This window comes from Bactrocera tryoni, unplaced genomic scaffold, assembly GCF_016617805.1.
Source record: "Bactrocera tryoni isolate S06 unplaced genomic scaffold, CSIRO_BtryS06_freeze2 scaffold_7, whole genome shotgun sequence".
NCBI classification, from domain to species: Eukaryota; Metazoa; Arthropoda; class Insecta; order Diptera; family Tephritidae; genus Bactrocera; species Bactrocera tryoni.
Genome location: NW_024396366.1, coordinates 19,902,560 through 19,923,468, shown reverse-complemented (window position 1 = coordinate 19,923,468; position 20,909 = coordinate 19,902,560). Strand labels below are relative to the sequence as shown.

The 20,909-nt window shown below is 37.6% G+C and overlaps 2 pseudogenes; both read left to right on the top strand.

Moving 5' to 3' along the window:
* The first annotated feature begins 453 nt into the window (after positions 1-453).
* Positions 454-2,488, top strand: LOC120781617 (annotated as a pseudogene).
* Positions 2,489-3,685: 1,197 nt separating this feature from the next.
* Positions 3,686-6,047, top strand: LOC120781616 (annotated as a pseudogene).
* Positions 6,048-20,909: the final 14,862 nt, after the last annotated feature.

Here is a 20,909-nt window from a genome sequence, read left to right as displayed (position 1 = left end):
AGAGCCGCCATGTCTATACAACTATTCTCGGAATTAAATTAAAATAATACAAAAAAGGTCAACGTATTTTTATTTTTTTTAATTTTCATTAAAGAAAATATTTATTTCTTATGTGTGAATTTATCAATCTCAAAACACTGTGCCAGCTAATCCTTTACTAAATGTAGATTTTAAAAGCTATATGTTTCACAATTAAATATTCGCTGGAAGTTAAGAGAATAAATATTACGTTCAATGAACCGTAACAAGATAGAGCGCTAGTAAACGAGCTCTCCCTGATGAGCATGACAATACATACCCGCATATTTACATAGGTAAATGCCTACAACAATATTGTACATCTGTATTTTGAAGCGCTTTCGATTCTGCTCAGATACTCTAATCAACTTAATAACATTAGAATCTTTATATGGAATCACCGGCCGGTTAGATGGCACAGAACTTCGCGGAACAGTGGCGGATCCACACACGGTTTACAGAACATTTCAAGACGCGTATGCGCTGCATATACGAATGATCACAATCGGTGTATGGCATATACGGTGCTGTGTGACCCATATAAATTGCGCTTAATGAATTTAATAAATTTCACAAACAATAGAAAAATAAAAGCAGGCTACGATGTGGACGCGACTAGTTTTAATTGTTCTTTTACTCACAACTTTCAGTCGCGTCTCGCATGCGCAACGTGGTAATATCATAACAACTTTATTCGAATTTTTGCGACGTGGTCAAAATGATCTGAATATTGAACATGTGGATGATAATGTACAACTCTTGAATGAGTATGATTTTATCGTCGTCGGTGCGGGCACAGCGGGTTGTACGTTAGCGGCGCGTTTGGCCGAAAATCCCGCTTGGAAGGTGCTGCTGATCGAAGCTGGCGGCCCCGAAAATATGGCTATGGATATACCAATTCTGGCGCATTTCCTACAGCTCACAGAAATAAATTGGGGCTATCGCACGCAGCCGTCGGATAAGTATTGCCTGGCCATGAACAATCGCCGTTGTAATTGGCCGCGCGGTAAAGTTATGGGCGGCTCGTCCGTGCTCAACTACATGATGTACACACGTGGCAATCGCCGCGACTATGATCGCTGGGCAGCGCTGGGTAATGAGGGTTGGAGCTACAGCGAAGTATTGCCATATTTTCGAAAATACGAAGGCTCCGAAATACCCAACGCTGAACGTGACTATGTGGGGCGTCAAGGACCTGTGAAAATCGGCTACCCGGGCTGGCGTTCGCAGATCTCAGCGGCTTTTGTGCAAGCCGCACAGGAAGATGGCTTGAAATACCGTGACTACAATGGGCGCATACAAACCGGCGTGTCCTATTTACAGGCCACCATACATAATGGTATGCGCTGGAGTTCTAATCGCGCCTACCTTTATCCGCATAAAGGCAAACAGTTCCAATTTGCATGTGAAAAAGAATACGTTAGTTACTAAAGTGTTGATAGAACCGCGTACAAAGACCGCGTACGGTGTGATACTAAGCACTGGCGGTCAATCCTACCAGGTGCGCGCAAGACGCGAGGTAATACTAAGCGCAGGCGCTATCAACACACCACAGCTGCTAATGCTCTCCGGTATTGGACCTGCGAAGCATTTGCGCGACGTAGGCATCAAGCCAATTGCAGATTTGGCCGTCGGCTACAATCTACAGGATCATATTGCGCCAGCAGTCTCGTTCACCGCTAACGTTAGCTCCATCAGAACTACAGATTACTTCGAAACTAGCAATATAATGAAATACATAGATGGCAAGGGAGTATTCGGCTTACCCGGCGCTGTAGAAGCGATCGCGTTCTGGGATTTGGGGCAGCCGTGGCTAGAGGATGGTTGGCCGGATTTGGAAATGTTTCAATTAGCCGGCTCTTTCGATGAGAACCCGGCGACGCTGCGCGCTTTTGGCTTACAACCGGACATCTATAACACCATGTTCGGTAATGTGAAGAGCGACGGTTTCATGATATTTCCCATGATACTGCGTCCCAAAAGCCGTGGACGAGTCTTGCTTAAGAGCAATGATCCCTTCCAAATACCCGCTTTTGTGATGCAAACTACTTTGCGCATCCCGACGATTTGGATATAGCAGTGCGCGGTGTGCTAAAGACAATTAGTTTGATCGAACAACCTGCATTTAAGGCCAGATTAATGCGCGCATGTTAGAGCGCGTTATGCCCGGTTGTGCTAAAGTGCCATATAAATCGCGCGCCTACTGGGGGAGTGCTACGTGCGACATTTCACTTTCACCATCTACCACTACTCCGGCACAGCGAAAATGGGACCGGTCACAGATCCAACGGCTGTGGTTGATCCAAGATTGCGCGTCTCATGGCGTCAACCAATTGCGTGTGGTGGATGCCAGCATAATGCCGGAAATTATAGCGGGACATCCCAATGGACCTGTGTTCATGATAGCAGAGAAAGCAGCCGATATGATTAAGCAGGACTACAACTACATTTGAGGACATGCGGCGTTGTAAGTGCTATTAAAAGCAAACAACTTTGGTCATAGTTAACGAGTAATTAGCAAATTTTTCTCAGGTATTTAAGAGGTGCTGTTGTTAGGGAAATTAATTTACTTTAAGTTATAAGATCTGTTATCGCAACGTTAATTGTTTAAGCCAGCGCGCTATTGTGTTCAGAGTAATTCAGCACTTCAGCATTGTCACTGGCATATTATTACTGTTGTCGAGGTCAAAAAAGCGCAACGCAAGTTCAGTAACCAATTAAAATAGGCGACTGCCGCGCAACGCCACAGCGCACGGTGTATGGCGCGTTGCGCTTAACGTGTCCATCGTCAGGTAGCAACGGCACAACGGCATGAAAGCGAAAACGCAAAAGAACAAAATTTGCCATGCTTTACACGCAACAGCGCTTAGAAAATCATCGACTGTTTGCACTACACTTTCCATAGATCAGAAGAAGCACACACCAGCGCACATACGCAAAGCGCGCGCATGTGTGCACAATGTCAGTGGCTACGGCGCGCCGAGCGTAGGGAGCGACAAGCGCATGAGTTTGCAAGTTCAACAACGTTGTCGCTGCTGGCGCAGCTTAATTCACTACAAAAACCTTTGCGTCATTACCAACGACGAAGCCAGCGCTAACGTGTTAGCCGTCGACGCTCAGGTTGAAGCTGTTGGACAACCTGTTCGATGTTGGCGCTTATTTGCATTGAACTATTTAGTTTTGCTTTTTGTGCTTATCAAGCAAATCGATGAAGAAGCTGACTGCCGAAGAGTAGGCACTATCGTCGTCTATTCACTACGATCATTAAAACCACATACAACAGCCGAGCGGCAAGCATTCCAAGTTACGTTTCCTCGGCGTTAAGACGCGTGCTACCGAGAACACGCTAAACTGCAGACGGGGCAGACAACGGGCGCGCGGTTCTAACAACACCAAACATAAGCAAGTGGCTAGAACGCGGTGGCAGCGTTAAGAAACTGTTGAAAAGGCATACGAAATCACTTATATTTGCCTAGAAAAATACATATAAATCAGTGCAAAGTGCAAATAAAAACATTGAAACTAAGAAAAAAAATATTGGAATTGAATTTTATGAAGTAAGAACTGTAGAACTTTGAGACTTTTGTATGCGCGCAGACGTAAAAGTGTAGCGAATTTTCGGAGCGCAATACAAAAATATGTGCGATTTTCAAATTTGTCTATAAAATCTTAATAATATAAAATTGTGTGCGCGAAAATGTTTTTCTTACTGCAACCACGCTTGCTACTAACTGTGCTAGTATGCCTGCTGTGCGCCTTTACTTGGGCGCAGGAGCGCAATGTAATACTAGAGACCTTTGACTTTCTGCGTCGCGGCCAGATAGACGCAAATTTGGAAAACTACGACAATAGCCTGCAAATGGAGAAGGAATATGATTTTATTGTTGTCGGCGCGGGTACAGCGGGTTGTGCAATTGCGGCGCGCTTGTCAGAGAATCCAAAATGGAAGGTGCTGCTGCTCGAAGCTGGCGGCCCAGAGAGTCTTAGGATGATACCCATAGTAGCACATTTTGCAACTGGGCGAAATGAATTGGAAGTATCGCACGCAACCTTCGGATCAGCGCTTGCTTAGCTATAACAACAATCGTTGCAATTGGCCGCGCGGCAAGGTTATGGGCGGCTCGTCTGTGCTTAACTATATGATGTATACGCGCGGTAATCGATGCGACTACGATCGCTGGGCAGAGTTGGGTAATATTGGCTGGGATTGGCGTGATGTGTTGCCATATTTCAAGAAATATGAAGGCTCCAATGTGCCAGATGCTGATGAGGATTTGGTGGGACGCAACGGTCCAGTTAAAGTGTCATATGTGAATTGGCGTTCAAAGATTGCCGAAGCCTTTTTGGAGGCGGTGCAGCAAGATGGTTTGCAACATCGCGATTACAATGGACACATTCAAAATGGTGTCAATTATTTGCATACGACCACGCGCAACTCAACCCGTTGGAGTTCGAATCGTGCCTATTTGTATCCGCTCAAGGGTAAAACGCCCTAATTTGCACGTGAAGAAATTTGCTTAGGTCACAAAAGTGCTCATCGATCCAACTACAAAAACCGCTTACGGCATAATGGTGCGCACCGACGGACGCGAGCACAAAATACTTGCGCGCCGGTGAGGTGATCGTTAGCAGCTGGCGCTATAAACACACTGCAACTGCTCATGCTCTCCGGTGTTGGACCTGCAGCATTTGCGTGAGGCAGGTGAGCATTAAGCCGATTGTGGACTTGGCCGTAGGTTTTAATCTGCAAGATCACACAGCGCCTGCGGTAACGTTCACCACCAATGCAACATCGTTACATTTCTTGAAGATTTCGCCGATCCGGGACACTGGTGAATCGCTTAATCGACAGGAGGGTCCCTACGGTTCACCCGGCGGCTGTGAGGCTATGGCTTTCTGGGACTTGGACCACCCACAACTGAAGGATGGTTGGCCAGATATTGAACTGTTCTTGGTAGGCGGCTCAATGTCCTCCAATCCGGCCATATCGCGAGCCTTTGGTCTCAAAAAAATCATCTACGATTCCATGTTTGCGGAAATCGAAGACAAAGAACTCAATGCATTCATGATATTCCCAATGATATTGCGTCCTAAGAGCCGGGGACGCATCATGCTCAAAAGCACCGATCCGCAGAAATATCCACTTATCTACTCAAACTACTACGCGCATCCCTATGATGTCGATATCTCTGTGCGTGGCGTGCAGAAGGCGATCAGTCTGATCAACTATCCGGGCTTCAAGAAGATCAACGCCAAAGTATGGAATCGCAGAATACCCACATGTAAGGGTATCGAATTCGGTACACGCGACTACTGGGAATGTCACGTGCGCCATTTCACTTTCACCATCTACCACTACTCAGGCACAGCAAAAATGGGCCCGGCAACCGATCCGGCGGCTGTGGTGGATCCCCGTCTGCGCGTCTATGGCATTAAGAATCTACGTGTGGCCGATGCGAGCATCATGCCAGAGATCATGTCCGGACATCCGAACGGGCCGGTCTTCATGATAGCCGAGAAGGCGGCCGATATGATCAAAGAGGATCACGGCTTCAAACAATGACGCGGCGCGATTGTTGAAGTATTTTTAAGTAGAACATAAACTGTATTTATATGCCAAGCTTTAGAAAGGGGACAACAGTAGCTTGTAAGACAGGGTGGTACTAAGTCTAAGCCAGCATTAAGTATAAATAAGTTTAATTAAGTTTTTAGTCTTAAGTATGCGAAAATGTGTTGCCAAGTAAGTTAATTCCAAATTTAAACATTTAGTTTACTGTAGAGCATCAATGAAGCATTCTAAGTCTAAATATTTACAGTTACTTTTAGTGAAATAGGAAAATCAGTGCACTGAAAATTAAAACTTAAGTTTTAAAGTGTAAATAAATATGTTTGTAAGCATGTGTCGATTGTGTTTGTAACATTGTCATTGACTGCTGTCTGTCCGTTGCCTTCGGCGTGTGCTATTATTATTAACGACGCTGCTATTCGTCGGCTTTGTGAGTCAGTTTTCGAAGCGAATTCGATTTGAAAATCAGATTTCGGTCATTCACTTGTTTTCGCGTCTGCAAATTGGTTTCATTCAACTTCGGCGTTTCGCCGATTGACCACGAATTTTTGTCACTTTTCGCTTTGCGGCTTCTCGCCAGAAATTTATTTGAAGATTATGAAATTGTGTAGTAAATTTATGCGCAATTTTTGCTGAACGGGTTTTTTCGAGGGTGTTCGCATAAAATGTCAAACTTAAAAAAAGCCATAGGGTGAGTGAGCATGCGTAAAAACGTACTGAGTCACGTAGTAGACGGCAATAAAAACGACTTCAAGTGTATCAAAATTAATTGCAGTACAAAGGAAATTACTACAAAAAAACAATAATAAATAATTAAGAAATGAAATATTTGTGGAATTTTATTAAAAAAATACGCAAGTTTTTGGCAATATATACAGGGTGATTTTAGTGCTTGGAATTTATTTAGCTACAAATTAGCGCCGAGGAGCCACGAACAATTTTTTTTAATTATGTTTGGGTTTTAGGGAATTTCAAGAGTTTAATTGAGCACTTTAATGGGTTTGACCGGAAAGTAATAGGACTGATTTCGGAGCAAGCGGTCACCGACTGGATTCGGTACAGGAGGTTCCTAGCTGACGAACGAGCGCCTGGTCAGTTGTCTCCGAACACCTGGAGGGTCAAGCATGTTCGCTCGACGTGTTTCTGTGAGTGGTGCAAGTCGAAAATACAGTGTTCGTTAGAGCAGAGGTACGCGACTAAATTATGTGTGAAACTCGGCAAATCTGCGACAAAGACGTTTAATATGATCAACCCAAATGTTGCTTTAGCAAAAAGTGGTGTGTTTCGGTGGCACTAGGCTTTTTTGGAGACCCGGGAAGAGGTCGCTGATGAAGACCGTGCTGGGAGACCTGCGACTTCAACAAACACCGACAATGTGACTCGTGTGCGCCCAGTTTTGAACTCAGATCGTCGACTAAGGATTCGTTTAATTGCCTAGATATTAAATTTATGAAACTCTGTGGATATTGTGGCGGAGCATTTGAACATGCGCAAGGTGTGCGCAAAGATGGTCCCAAAAGTGCTCACTGACGACCAGAAATTGCGGCGAGTGGAAGTATGCCAAGAAAATTTTTTTCAAATCAATTTTTGAATAACGTAAGAAAAGGTGACGAGATATGGATCTTTGAGTATGATCCCGAGACAAAAATAGGCAATCTTCCAATTCTTTTGAGACGACAGAGGGGACCCAAGCAGCATGCACCGGCTCTCAAGGTTATTCCGGAGAATGCCTTCCGTGACGCCTTCAATGCTTGAAAAATGACACAGAAGGAGCCTATTTCGAAAGACTTTAGAGACTTCAAAAAAACTATATTTTTAAGGATTTTTTTGGAAAGGAAAGAAATGTCTGATTGAAATGAAGCTTTTGGGATTCGTATATATTTGAAGAGTCTTCTCAAATTTTTTTATTATTATGTAATTCCTAGGTGAACCAAGAAAATATAACAAAAAGTGAAAAATTCAACAATTTTTCGCAGATCAAAAAAAAAATGCATTACAAAAAAAATTTACTTTAAATCGTTTAAAAACCGGATTAATCTTAACTTTCTTAAGGTATTTTAGGTTCACCTAGAAGAGAATTTAATTCCAAATCCAACGCATTTTGATTCGTTTCGATAGGACGTTTACTTTTTTTTCTATTCTGCCCACCAATTAAGAAGAATCGTAAAAATAAAAAACCGAGAAATCGCGCGTCAAAGTTTTCGCTTTCTGCCCAATCGCTCATATATCTGCTAGACGACGCTCGGTCACTTTTTGCCTTCTAGCTCCGAAAATATTTCGAATTTCCATCTAAAACTTCAGGGACATATTCTTAGATTATTTTTAAAGAGATTTAAGCAAAAAAACAAAAATCGATTTTTCAGGCTTCCCCCTTAAAGACTCAGGTCTATTACTTTCCGCACAAATTCTGTGCAGATCAAGAAATTTTTCCTCTCCAATTGGAATTGTAAGCGCATAAAGCCCAAAAACGTGGTGTTTAATGCAAATTTAAAAAATATATGTTTAAGAGTAGAGTTTATGCTAAACTCGAACTAGAAAAATAAATTTCAAATTGTTAAATAACCTCGAGTTTTTTGAACCACATAAAACATATTTTGTATCATTTCCCCTATGAAAATGCTTTTCGCTTCCCTAGAGAGCTTCATCTCGCTATAAGAGTTTTCTGAGTTGCTAAGAACTTATAAACTTGTCAAAAAAAAGTAACCTTTGTTCCGATATTACAGGGCAGATTTACAGAAAAAAGTGAAGCATCATAAATGGAAAGCCCACAAAAGCTTGACATTTTAAACTGGTGATTATACATTACTAATTCGTAACTACACAGTGTTTATGGTAACCCTGCCACCGATAACACAATGCTCACTTGTTTCGAATATTTCGTTGTGAGGAAGAAAATAATCGACTCACTCACAAAAAATGGGAATGTATTTCGGGTAGTCTTTGATTTATAAATCAATTATAGTAAAATATTGTATACAGTAACGGACAATAAAATAGAATCATCCATGGTACTAATTTTCCGATCTAAAAAAAATATGAAATTGGTTTAAATTCAACTAAGTTATATTTTTAGTATTTACTTCATATCAAGTGTTATTGATAGCAGTAAAAATATTGGAAAAAAACGATTCATAAATATTACAAAAAGAAAGGTAAAAAATATATTTCAAATATTCGAAGGACAAAAAAAATAGAATCAAAATTTTTTATATTAAACAAAAAAATATTTTTTTAAGGGAACTATGTATTCTTTATCGTCTAATACAGATGCACATCTTCTAGGCATAGACCTAATTAGACTACCGAAAGTGTTCTGTGGAACAGAATACCAGACCTTTGTACCTTCTCTCAGAATTCTGTCTTAATTTTCGGTTTAACGGATGCAATATTTTCATTACCAATTTTCCTATAAGTTTTTGATTGGATTCAGTTCTGCTAATTACTCTAGCCAAGCCATAACCCTAACACCATGATCTGAAAACCATTTTTTGCAAAACCCGAAGCATATTTCGGATCGCTCTCTTGTTGGAATTGCCAAAATGCAAGGTGAATTGCATTCAGCATTTGGGAGTGTGACCTTATCTAAAACTTTAACGTATATTGGCGGTCTATGTTTTCTTGCATCCAAAAAATAGGTCCCGAAACACAATATGAGAAACAATGCTAAACCATTATATTGTTGCCATGGGGTTTGCAGGACCTAGTCGTGTAACGGATGCAAATTTCTTTGTTTTTTTGGTTGCGGACTCACACCCAACTATCATTTCCTATCATATTAATTTTGAATTCAGACCATAAAATGTCGATTCGAATTTTTTTTTTTTTTAATTTTCAGCTTTGCCCTAATTAATATGTCATTTACCAATTGGATACGATTGCATCCATGCCGTTTTCTCAGCATTGTCACCTTTCGGAACCAAGTTGCAAAAGCAATTTTTCTCCACAAGTTATCTTCTTACTGTTCTTGAAGAAATTGTTGCACATAATTCTTATTGATTGGCTGCAGAGGCCTTAAACCGACCGCGCATCGACAATATTGCAATATTTCGATCGACTTTCGCAGCAATTTTTGTGGGATCGGCCTGTTTTTCAATCATTTTTCGGAAATTTTAAGGCATCAAATATAAATTTTAGAGACATATTCTATATGTTTGCTATTTGGCTTTACGCGTGACCCATTTCTTGAAAATTTTGGACGCACAATCTTTTCTCCTCTGAACAATGTTTTGCTCGACCCATTTTTTTTTAATAAATTCATAATTGATACAATTATTCATTCTACAGATCTAATTAAGTTAATATAACTACTTATTAAAAGAGTTAAAAGAGTGGTTAAAAAAGTTGTTACAAAATTAGTATTTTTCTAAAATTGAGTGAAAAAATATAAATAAAAAGTCGTAAAAAATATTTATAGATATCAAAATCAGGATTCCGCATGTAAACTTTAATTAGATAACTCTAGACTAACTCAATTATTTAACGTAATGAGGATGTTATTTGAGTTATCATATTTTCTAAATGGCAACTGTTAAATAAAAATGGTGTTGCCATATCAAAGACGCATACAAATATTACTTAATAAATGTTGATGATCTTCATTAGAAAAATAGTTCCTTATTACGGATGCTGCTATATTTATTCTGGCCTAAGGCAACACTAAGTGTTCCCAGGTGCAATCTGACATTTCCATTGGAAAGTTTGATATTTTTTAGCATAACATCACTCAGAACATTTTGTCATTTAATCTTGAATTGTTTTATTTACAGGGAATTAAAAAATTAATCTCGACCAAAAAATGGAAATAACTCGTGAACTTTTTCGTGCGATCATTTTTCACAACTTTCGACGTGGATTATCACGACAAGAGTGCATCGATGAACTAAAACCTTTATATGGATTATTACAACAAGAGTGCATCGATGAACTAAAATCTTTATATGGCTATGAAGCACCATCCTATAGCACCGTGAAAAACTGGTACAACGAATTCAATCGTGGCCGACGCTCGCTCAAAGACGAATTCCGTGAAGGTCGTCCAAAAACAGCCGTTGTGCCAGAAAACATCGATGCCGTACGCGAACTGATAATGCAAGACCCTCATGTAACATACCTTCAGATAGAGGCATTCCTATGCATTTCTCCCACCACCATACATTCGATATTGCATGAACACCTGGCCGTAAAAAAGGTTTGTTCTCGTTGGATCCCGCATAATTTGACAATCGCTCAAAAAGAGGCTCTTGTGGATTGGTGTAAAGAAATGCTGAAAAAATATGATCGCGGTGCTTCAAAAGACGTTTATAAGATCGTCACAGGTGACGAATCATGGATCCATCCGCAATCGACAAAAAAAAAAAACAAAAAAAAACCGTTTTCGTTGATAAATATGCCTATTTACATTATTAGGCCAGAAATATTGTTTATATGTTGTTATAAGTTTGTAACACCCAGAAAGAAGCGTCGGAGACCCTATAAAGTATATATATAAATGATCAGTATGTCGAGCTGAGTCGATTTAGCCATGTTCGTCTGTCTGTCCGTCTGTATGTCTGTATATATACGAACTAGTCCCTCAGTTTTTACGATATCGTTTTGAAATTTTGTAAACGTCGTTTTCTCTTTAAGAAGCTGCTCATTTGTCGGAATTGCCGATATCGGAGCACTATAACATATAGCTGCCAAAACTGAACGATCGGAATCAAGTTCGTGTATGGAAAACTTTCACATTTGGCAAGATATATTCATGAAATTTGGTATAGACTATTTTCTAAGGTATCAACGTAAATTCCGAAGAAATTGTTCAGATCGGTTAACTATAGCATATAGCTGCCATACAAACTGAACGATCGGAATCAAGTTCTTGTATGGAAAACTTTCACATTTGACAAGATATATTCATGAAATTTTGTATAGATTATTTTCTAAAGCAAAAATGTAATATCGGAAGAAATTGTGCAGATCGGCTCAATATAGTATATAGCTTCCATACAAACTGAACGCATAGTTACTAACAGAAATGCACCTGTGAAGGGTATTTAGCTTCGGTACAACCGAAGTTTTTTTCTTGTTTTTTAGACTTTTTTTAGACTTTTTCTTTCTCATCGTCTATACCGGCAAATGACTTGCTCTTTGTTATCATTGTTCAAACACGTTTCTATACTACGCTGGTTGTCAAACTGTTGAAAATCAATTAACATATTAACATTAATTGATGATTTCAAAGATGATTAAATTGTCAATTGACACTTGCTGTTGAGCACACGTATTAGCGAAAAGCGGAAATTTATTGTAAATATATTTAAAAAAAAAACTCTCTTTAAGATGTTATATGTATGTATATAGAATATTAATGCGACAGCGTGCGAGCGTAGTGCAGCACAAACAAAAAAAGCAGGTCCAAGTTGAGTTGAAGAAATAGTTTCGCCGGTACTTCGATTACGATCTGTTGCACAAACAATACGGGCACACAACTGCATGCAGACGATGCATAATTTAAGTGCTTAACTTGGTATGTACGGTGTGTGCAGGTCAGCCGTGTGTAGGTGTGCGGTAAACAATTTTTTCCTTTACCGTATGACATTGACTTTGAAATAATATTATTCGAGCGTTCGTGTTATTGCCATTTAATTGCTTCATTTCATTTTACTTACGGTTTTTCGCCGCTTCGCCCTTTTTTGGTCAAAAATATTTACATTGTTTTGTTTATTTTTTACTTTTCTTCTCATTTTCACGGCGTATTCTGTTGTTGTGATCTGCTCCTGGTTAAATTATCACAAACTGTTTTTTGTTCTTGTTATTGTTGTTGTTTGTGGTATGTAATTATGATTTCAAGCCAATCGGACAAGTTTTTTCAAACAATTTGCGCATGCGGAAATGAATTTCTGATTCGTATTAAAGAACTGTTAAGTTAATTTGGCAGCTACACTCTGAACAATTTATAAGGAAGTGTAAAAAAAGCTCAGCGATTGCGCAAAGATATACATAAACGATCAACGCATACTTCTTTCTTGTTTAAAGAAGCTGTAGTTCAACTAGTTTTGGTATTTGTTCTTTATTAGGCAAGCAACGAGTTCGAAACACAAAGGCTTTTCAAGATTCATAAATATAAATCCATTATCCATAAATAAAACAAATATATGTATATTCAAAAAGCAGCGTAATTAATATATAATAGTAAAATTAGGATTTTTTTACAAGCACAAAAAAATATTTGAAGAGAAACTCATCACTTATAGGAAGAAGGTTGCCGAAGCAAGGCCCAATATCTGTCAATATTAAATAGCACAACTATCAGACGGCTTTGACTAACAAGTGGCTCTTATGTTTAGCAATAACCAGTTGGTGTCAGCCGCGCTTGTCTGGCAGATTTATTGATTCACTTGTTCTACAAAGAATGCTTGTCGGAATTATTTATTACAAACGGAAGAAGTGGCTCATGCAACGAAGATTACCGAATTTAAATTTTCCTTCACTGACTTGGAAGCTTTACTAAGATAGTTTCTTTGTTATCGATTACTATAAATTTTGCTTACTTCATTAATAAATATTGAGCGCTATAAAATTTGTGCTTCTGCGGGTGTGACGTAAACACTGAATACAATTAAAGATATTACATTAAGAACTCAAATTACAAAAACTATTGAAAGTATTAAATAAAAAATGTCTCATACATGTACTATACTATATAGATATGTACTTGTGGAATTTAATTTTAGAATTTTCAAATTTTAGTTTTTAAAAATTCTAAAGCAAAATCTGTTATATGCATACAATGTGGTATATACCTACGGTATTTTATTTTAGATTTTTTTAATTTGAGTAAACAGGTGGAAACCCTTAAAAATCTGCCACATTATCTTTTATTTGTGTATTTCATGCCCATTTTACAATTTTACATTTATTTTATGCATTTGAATGGAGTAAGTGAATACAAAATTTTAGCAGGTGGCAATACTTTTCAAAAATATTTTGTTGTGTAAGCTTTATTAAGTCTCCTTGAAGTAATAAATCATTTTCTTACCAGCTTTTTAAATTCAACTCTCTACAAAAAATTTTTTTACACTATTTTTAAGGGGGTATTCTGGTCTAGAAGCATGAATTTCTGGTAATTTTTAAAGTGGCGTAAAAAAATGCATTAATATTTTTACTATCCATTTTTTTATTAGTTATTTGTTAATTTTAAAAGAGTACAGAAAAAAATTAAAAACTAAAAAAAAGTAAAAAATTTCAAAAATTATGAGCTGACGAAGTGGGGGGTCTCTAAAAATTTCCACGTGATCATGCCCATGATTTCAACCCTCCTAGTTATCTGAAACCAAAACAAAAAAAAAGATTATTAATCTAGAATAATGACGCAATGGTCGGAACTACGGAAAAGTGGGAAAACATTTTTTTTCACAAAATGGCGACTGCCTCAAAAAAAGTTTTTTTGGATAACTTTTTCTGACTATTTCGAATTTTTAAAAAATAATAAAAATAAATGTTTGGGGATGGGGCTAGTTCCAACCATAGACAAGCCTATAAAGAAGACTATACAAAAATTTCAAGTAAATCGGTCGAGTAGAATCTGAGAAATCGTGGGTATCGTTCCGAAAAAGTCAGTTTTGAGAAAAACGCGTTTAAAGTTTCGCGTAAAGTCTTTTGTTCGATTAGTTCCGGCCGAACCAGTTTGGATACCGGGTCAGAAAAATGCCTATACCTCCGAAAATAATTTGAATTTTGAAAAATCCTCTTGTACACATATTCTTGAATAGTTAAAATTTCATCATTTATACAATTGTTAGGGTCTTTTGAAAAACCGAAACCGTTATATAACGGGTTTGTGCATATAAATACACCTATAACGTGATTAAGTGCTTTAAATGTTATACCTAAAAAGTATTAGATATACCTTGAAAATGTCAGTTAAACTGTTATACGCAATTCAATATTATTTTAAGCCTAAAACTATGCAACGGTTTGTTAAATTTATTATAACTACGTTTTATATGCATATGTACGTTGACACTCAAACTATAAACAAACCCTGAGCAGGGCATATTAAGTTTGCTCCAAAGTTTGTAACACCCAGAAGGAAACGTCGAAGACTCCATAAATTATATTAATGGGTTGTAAAAAAAGTCTTGCGGTATTTTTATTGAATTTTTGTTTTTTATTGAAATTGAAATGAATTTTTGATGACTCATGCCCAGCTCTTGACCGATGCTACGGCTGCTACTATGCCGGTCTCTTTCGACCAATTCAGCGATTTTATCGCAATTTTCGACGACAGGCCTTCCGGAGCGTGGCGCATCTTCGACCACCTGTACACCAGAACGAAAACGTTGAAACCATCGTTGTGCGGTGGAAATGGAAACTGTATCGGGTCCATAAACTGCACAAATTTTATTGGCGGCTTGAGATGCATTTTTGCCTTTATCGTAGTAGTACTGTAAAATATGCCGTATTTTCTCTTTATTTTGCTCCATGTTTGCGACGCTATAACTCACGAACGACTTAAAAGAAACGACAATCAATCAAACACGTGTTAGCGCGTGAAATGAGCTTTCCAAAAACGAATAGCATGACCCGATGCGACGAATAATACTAGAACTGCGCGCTTTCAGCGCCAACTAGCGAAAATACCGCAAGACTTTTTGACAACCTATTATAATTAAAATATAAATAAAAAAAATAGGAGTCTGCTACACATGAGAAAAACGAATATTTTATTTTTCATTAAAAAAAGTTGTGTTTTTTTAATTTTTCCACATAAAAATGGGAGTATTTAAGTAATGCGATACCGTTCTAAAATTTTAACTTATAAAAATTATATTCCAAAGTTTCACAGAATAATAAAATAATTTCGTTGAATAACCTCGGTTTTTCACATCTCTGAGGCATGGAGTCTGTGAAATCCTAGGTACGTTTTATTGGTACTGCTTTCCAAGCCTCTTTCACTACCTGCCATAAATTTCTCGAATTGGTTGATTGCCCTTCAGCTACTCTTTTCTTGATATCGATTCACATGTTTTCTAGGGTGTTGAGATCAGGTGACTGAGCAGGCCACCACATAATCTTAACCCTGTTGACCCTAAACGATTATTTTGCGCACTTGCTAGTATGTTTAGGGTCATTATCGCACTGATATACCCATATCAATGGCATATTCCATGAGGCATATGGTAACATTAGCTCATCTAATATTTTGACATACGCCTTCAATTAAGTGGATTGGCTCAACACCTCTCACCTCACCACCACCTCAAAAAAAATTCCATACCATAATTTTGGCGCTGCCATGTTTAACAGCTTTTGTTGTAAACCGGGGATTATGTTCTGAGTTAGGGAGCCGCCGGACAAAGTTCCCCTGGAATCTGTCCTACCAAACAACTCAATTTTGGATTCGTCTGACTACAATAAGTTTCGTCATTTAGCCAAGGGCCAGGAGCCATTCTCTTTTGCAAATTGTATGCGGACTCTCACGTGTTGCTTTTTGAGTAGCGGTACTTTTTGTGGACTTGTGGCAATAATTTGTTCTGCACCAAACACCTACGAACAGTTTCAGTATTAAGGGATCGTCTCAGAGTGAGATTTTCGAAAATCGACTTTTTTTGTTGGATTATCGGATAGTATACATTTACTGTAATAAACATTCTCTCAAATTTTGAAATCGAAATTCAAATTATTACGGTCGATACAGTGTTTTTCGTAGAATGGGAATAGAGTGGGGAACACTGCAACTCCAATTTTTAAACGCGTTTTTCTCAGAATACCGTTCTTCAAAACGGTTTCCACTTTCAAAGCAGGAGTTTTGAAGATATCTAGTTCAAATAACAGATAATATTTTTAACTTCATTCTTTATGGCGCTATGGAAGCTTTTTTTTTTTAATTTTCTCATTTGTTTTTACGAAAAACTATCGAAAAACAGTGGCAAATTCTATAATTTTTGTTCAAACTGCTGCCATTTTGTCAAATTTCAAAAGAAAAAAACGACTTCATAGCGCGATAGCGACTTTCCGGCAGATTAATTATCTTTTTTAAATTTTTGTTATAAAAGGTCTATCGCAAAAGAAACAGAACTGTTTCTGGTGGCGCCACCTATTGGTGGGTATATGAAATAAAAAGTTTGATCTCTTGTTGACATTTCGTAAAAATTTCAAGACAATTGGATAACTAGAACTTTTGGTCATCGGTCGTAAAATGCAAAGAGCAAATATTAAATTTTGTTCTAAACTTGGGAAAACGTTTACTGAAACATTTCAAATGATAAAAAAAGTTTATGGTGATCAGTGCCTATCCTGCAGTAATGTGCATGAGTGGTTTAAGCGATTCCAAGAAGGTCGTGAGGACCTCTGTGACGATCAGAAGTCGGCCGTCTTCAGAAGTCAAAATTAAAGACAATGCTGATTTGTTTTTACGATTCCGAGGGTATTGTACACCGAGAGTTCGTCCCACCTGGCCAAACGATTAATGCTGTGTTTTACCTTGGTGTTATGAAGCGTCTTTTGTCACGCATTCGTCGTGCTCGACCACAATACCGTGAGGCAGGGTCCTGGCACCTGTTGCACGATAATGCGCCGTGTCATCGGTCGACGCTTGTCACTGATTTTTGACAAAAAACTCCATATTAACCATTAATCACTCACCCTACTCACCTGATCAGGCACCCTGTGATTTTTACCTATTTGGAAAACTTCATTTGCCCATGAAAGGACACTGGTTTCAGGACATTTCAGCTATCCAAAAGGCGACGACCGATATTCTCAAGAGCATTCCGAAAAATGACCTTAAACACTCATTTGAAATGCTAATTGACCGGGCTAAACGCTGTATCGAAGCACAAGAAAACTACTTTGAACAAAAAAATATAACTTTTGGAAAATATTATTTTTTTGTTGTTTTTTTAACAGTCCTGTTTCTTTTGCGACAGACCTTGTAAATATATTGTGTGACGAACTGAGTTGATTAAGCTATGTCTATGCTTGCCCAAACTAGTCCTTCAGCTTTTGAGATATGCTACATTATCTGAGGAAATTTTCCATTCGGGACCACTATAGCATATGCCTCAGCATGGAAACTGAACGACCAACACAACTTCTGGGTATGGAAAACTTTTTTACTTGACAAGACATCTTCGCGATATTTTGCATAGATAGTTGTCCAAGGCCGCGCTACAATAACTGGAGGACTTCATTTTCAGATCGCACCACTATATTTCATTTAGCCATCATACAAAGTGAATGATCAAAATAAAGTTATTGTATGGAAACTTTTTTTTATTTGTGAAGGTAGAATACCCTAGGTTCTTATGTTTATTTGAAATTGTGCAAAAAAAGTTACTTACTATATTTCCATATTTGTAAAAAATTTTCATTTCTTAATATTATTGTTATGAATGTTCAAAAGAATTACATCTAAAAAATTGTGACATGATAATCAATGAATATTATTACAGACAGCTCAGAGGCCTTTTCAATGCATTGAATCCCAACTCCTTATACATATATGTATATGCTCATATGCATATACATACACGCATACGCATAGACATACTAATCTGCTACTCCATACTCTCTGCCTCAAACGTCATTTGTCAATGCAACTCCCTGGTGAGCATTTAAATGTCGTGCCATTTACATACATTTCAAGCCAACAATGCGCAACGAATTCAACGCCCAACAAGTTGTGAAATTAATGCAAACAAAAAAGGACTTCATTTGGCGCAAAAAGGAAGCCACACATTCATTTGTTCAAGTGGCACTTTTGTCGAAAATGGGAAATCGTTAATTAAAAACCACAGCGAGGCGTACGACAAATTTCAATAAACAAAGGAAACGCTTAAGGAATCGCTTACAATTGCACATACATCTCTATGTAAATGTGTATACATATATACATATGTATATATATATTTTTTTTGTGTGTTTATATATGTATATGCAGTATGTTCGCATGTTTGTGTGCGCTGCATTTCGAGAGTTGCCTAGGTGGGAGAGTCGATGCAGTACATTCTAAAGTGGCAGGCGATGGAAAACAAAATGTGTACAAAAAGTGCAAGCCTTATGTAAAAGGATGGAGGCAAAGTGTGTACTATTATGAAGAAAGAAACAAGGAGTTAGTAGAAGTTCATAGAAATGGAGTTGTACTTGATGGCTTCAAATAAATGTTGCACACAACTTACAAACACATCAATGCATATTAAGGTGGATCAAAAAAAAATTTTTTTTTTTCGTTTGGTACTCGGAAAAATAGGTTCCTAGACACCTCTAAGAAAGCCTCTCCAAACATGAGTTTTTAATTGTAACGGGAAGGTCCTCCTACATACAGTTTTCTATTTTTTCTTATTATCAGTTAGAAAAATTTATATCTCGCTTCCAACTACTTGAAAAAATATCTTGTTCCTTAGATTTTGTAGGAAATTGAATGCTCTACCAAAAAGGTCTATTATGATTTTTTCGTAAACCCAACCGTTTAAAAGATATAAACGGTTGAAGTTTGATTATTTTTGGGAAAATTTTTTATTTCTTATGAATTTTATAACTCAATGAAAAAAAAATCATTATGAATGATCAAACCTCTAAGAAAGCCTCTCCATTCTTAGAGGTGTCTAGGAACCTATTTTTCACAGTACCAAACGAAAAAAAATATTTTTTTGTTGATCCAACCTAATATGCATTGACGTTTGACGATGAATATCTCGTAAACGCTTAACTTAATCGAAAAATCATAAGAGACCATTTTTATAGAGCAGTAAATTTCCTACAAAACTTTGAGTTTCATCATTGATGATAATTTTTTTTATTGTATATGTATGTATATTAGGATGTATATGCGTATTTGAAACCAACCATGCAAGTGCGCATTAGGGTGTTATGTTAAGAGTATTTTAATGTTCACTAGAATTATCTCCTAAACTTTTAAACGCGTTTTTCTCAAAACTGACTTTTTCGGAACGATTCCCACGATTTGTCAGGTCCTACAGGACCGATTTACTTGAAATTTTTATAGAGTCTTCTTTATAGGTTTGTCTATGGTTGGAACTAGCCCCATCCCCAATTTTTTATTTTTATTATTTTTAAAAATTCGAAATAGTCAGAAAAAAGTCATTCAAAAACTTTTTTTCAGGCAGTCGCCATTTTGTGAAAAAAAATTTTTTCCCACTTTTCCGTAGTTCCGGGCACATTGCGACATTATTCTAGATTAATAATATATTTTTTTTTTTTTTTTTTGTTTCAGATAACTAGGAGGGTTGGAATCATGGGTATGGTCACGTGGAAATTTTTAGAGACCCCTTCTTCGTCAGCCTATATAATTTTGAAATTTTGTAATTTTTTAGTTTTTTAATTTTTTTCTTGTACTTTCTAAATTAATAAATAAACCAATAAAAAAAATGGATAATAAAAATATTAATTGCCTTTTTTTACGACACTTTAAAAATTATCAGAAATTCATGCTTCTAGACCTGAATACCCCTTTAACAAAAACAAATTTCGCCCAAATATTTTGTAGAAATAAAAAGTTTTTGAACCAAAACATGGTTCTGGTGAATAATTTTGTATGGTCACCTTGATTTTTAAGCGGCTTTGGCGTGTTTTTTTTTTTTTTTTTTGTTTCTGCTCATTTTTTCCCTCCATGCCGATGATTTTTGGCTTGGTTGCATGTCAAACTCATAGACCCATGTCTCATCGGCAATTATAATGCTTACCATAAATGTAGGACATGCTTCCGGTCCAAAGAGACCTGTCTACGATGCCCTTTTTGAAAAAAAAATTGATCTTTATTTGGACGAATCGTGTTAGAACGCGTTTTATACCTAAAATATTTACTAAAATCAGTCGAACGGACTCGCGAGAGATGTCGAGCTTTCTTACCATCTCTCTAACACTTGCCTTAGAGATTTTCAAGTACCACATCCTTCACTTTTTTAATATTTTCATCATTTGAAGAGGTCGAAAGTCGTCCAGAACAAGGCATGTCTGCAATGATCTCTAGGCCATCTTGTGTGTGCCATTTGTAGATATTTTGATAAAACTGAATCAATCGTAAGAGAAGAAGAACGGGTATATACAGACGGTCGGCTCGCTGATTATTTATGTACACCGTATTATATATACTTTTAGGCATGTTCTGATGTCCTCTTACATTTGAGCGCTGGAAGATCCAGTAAACGCTGTTCAACAACAAGAACTTGAGCGACTATGAAACTATGAGAATTCTTCTGTTCAAAGTGAAAGTGCAGAGAGATCCTCGCCGCTACTTAGGTGTCACTGCCTCAATATGTTCACACGCGGTCCAGCTGTAATTTGGTCCAACGCCTTGCCAGTGCAATAGGGAAGCAGGCGA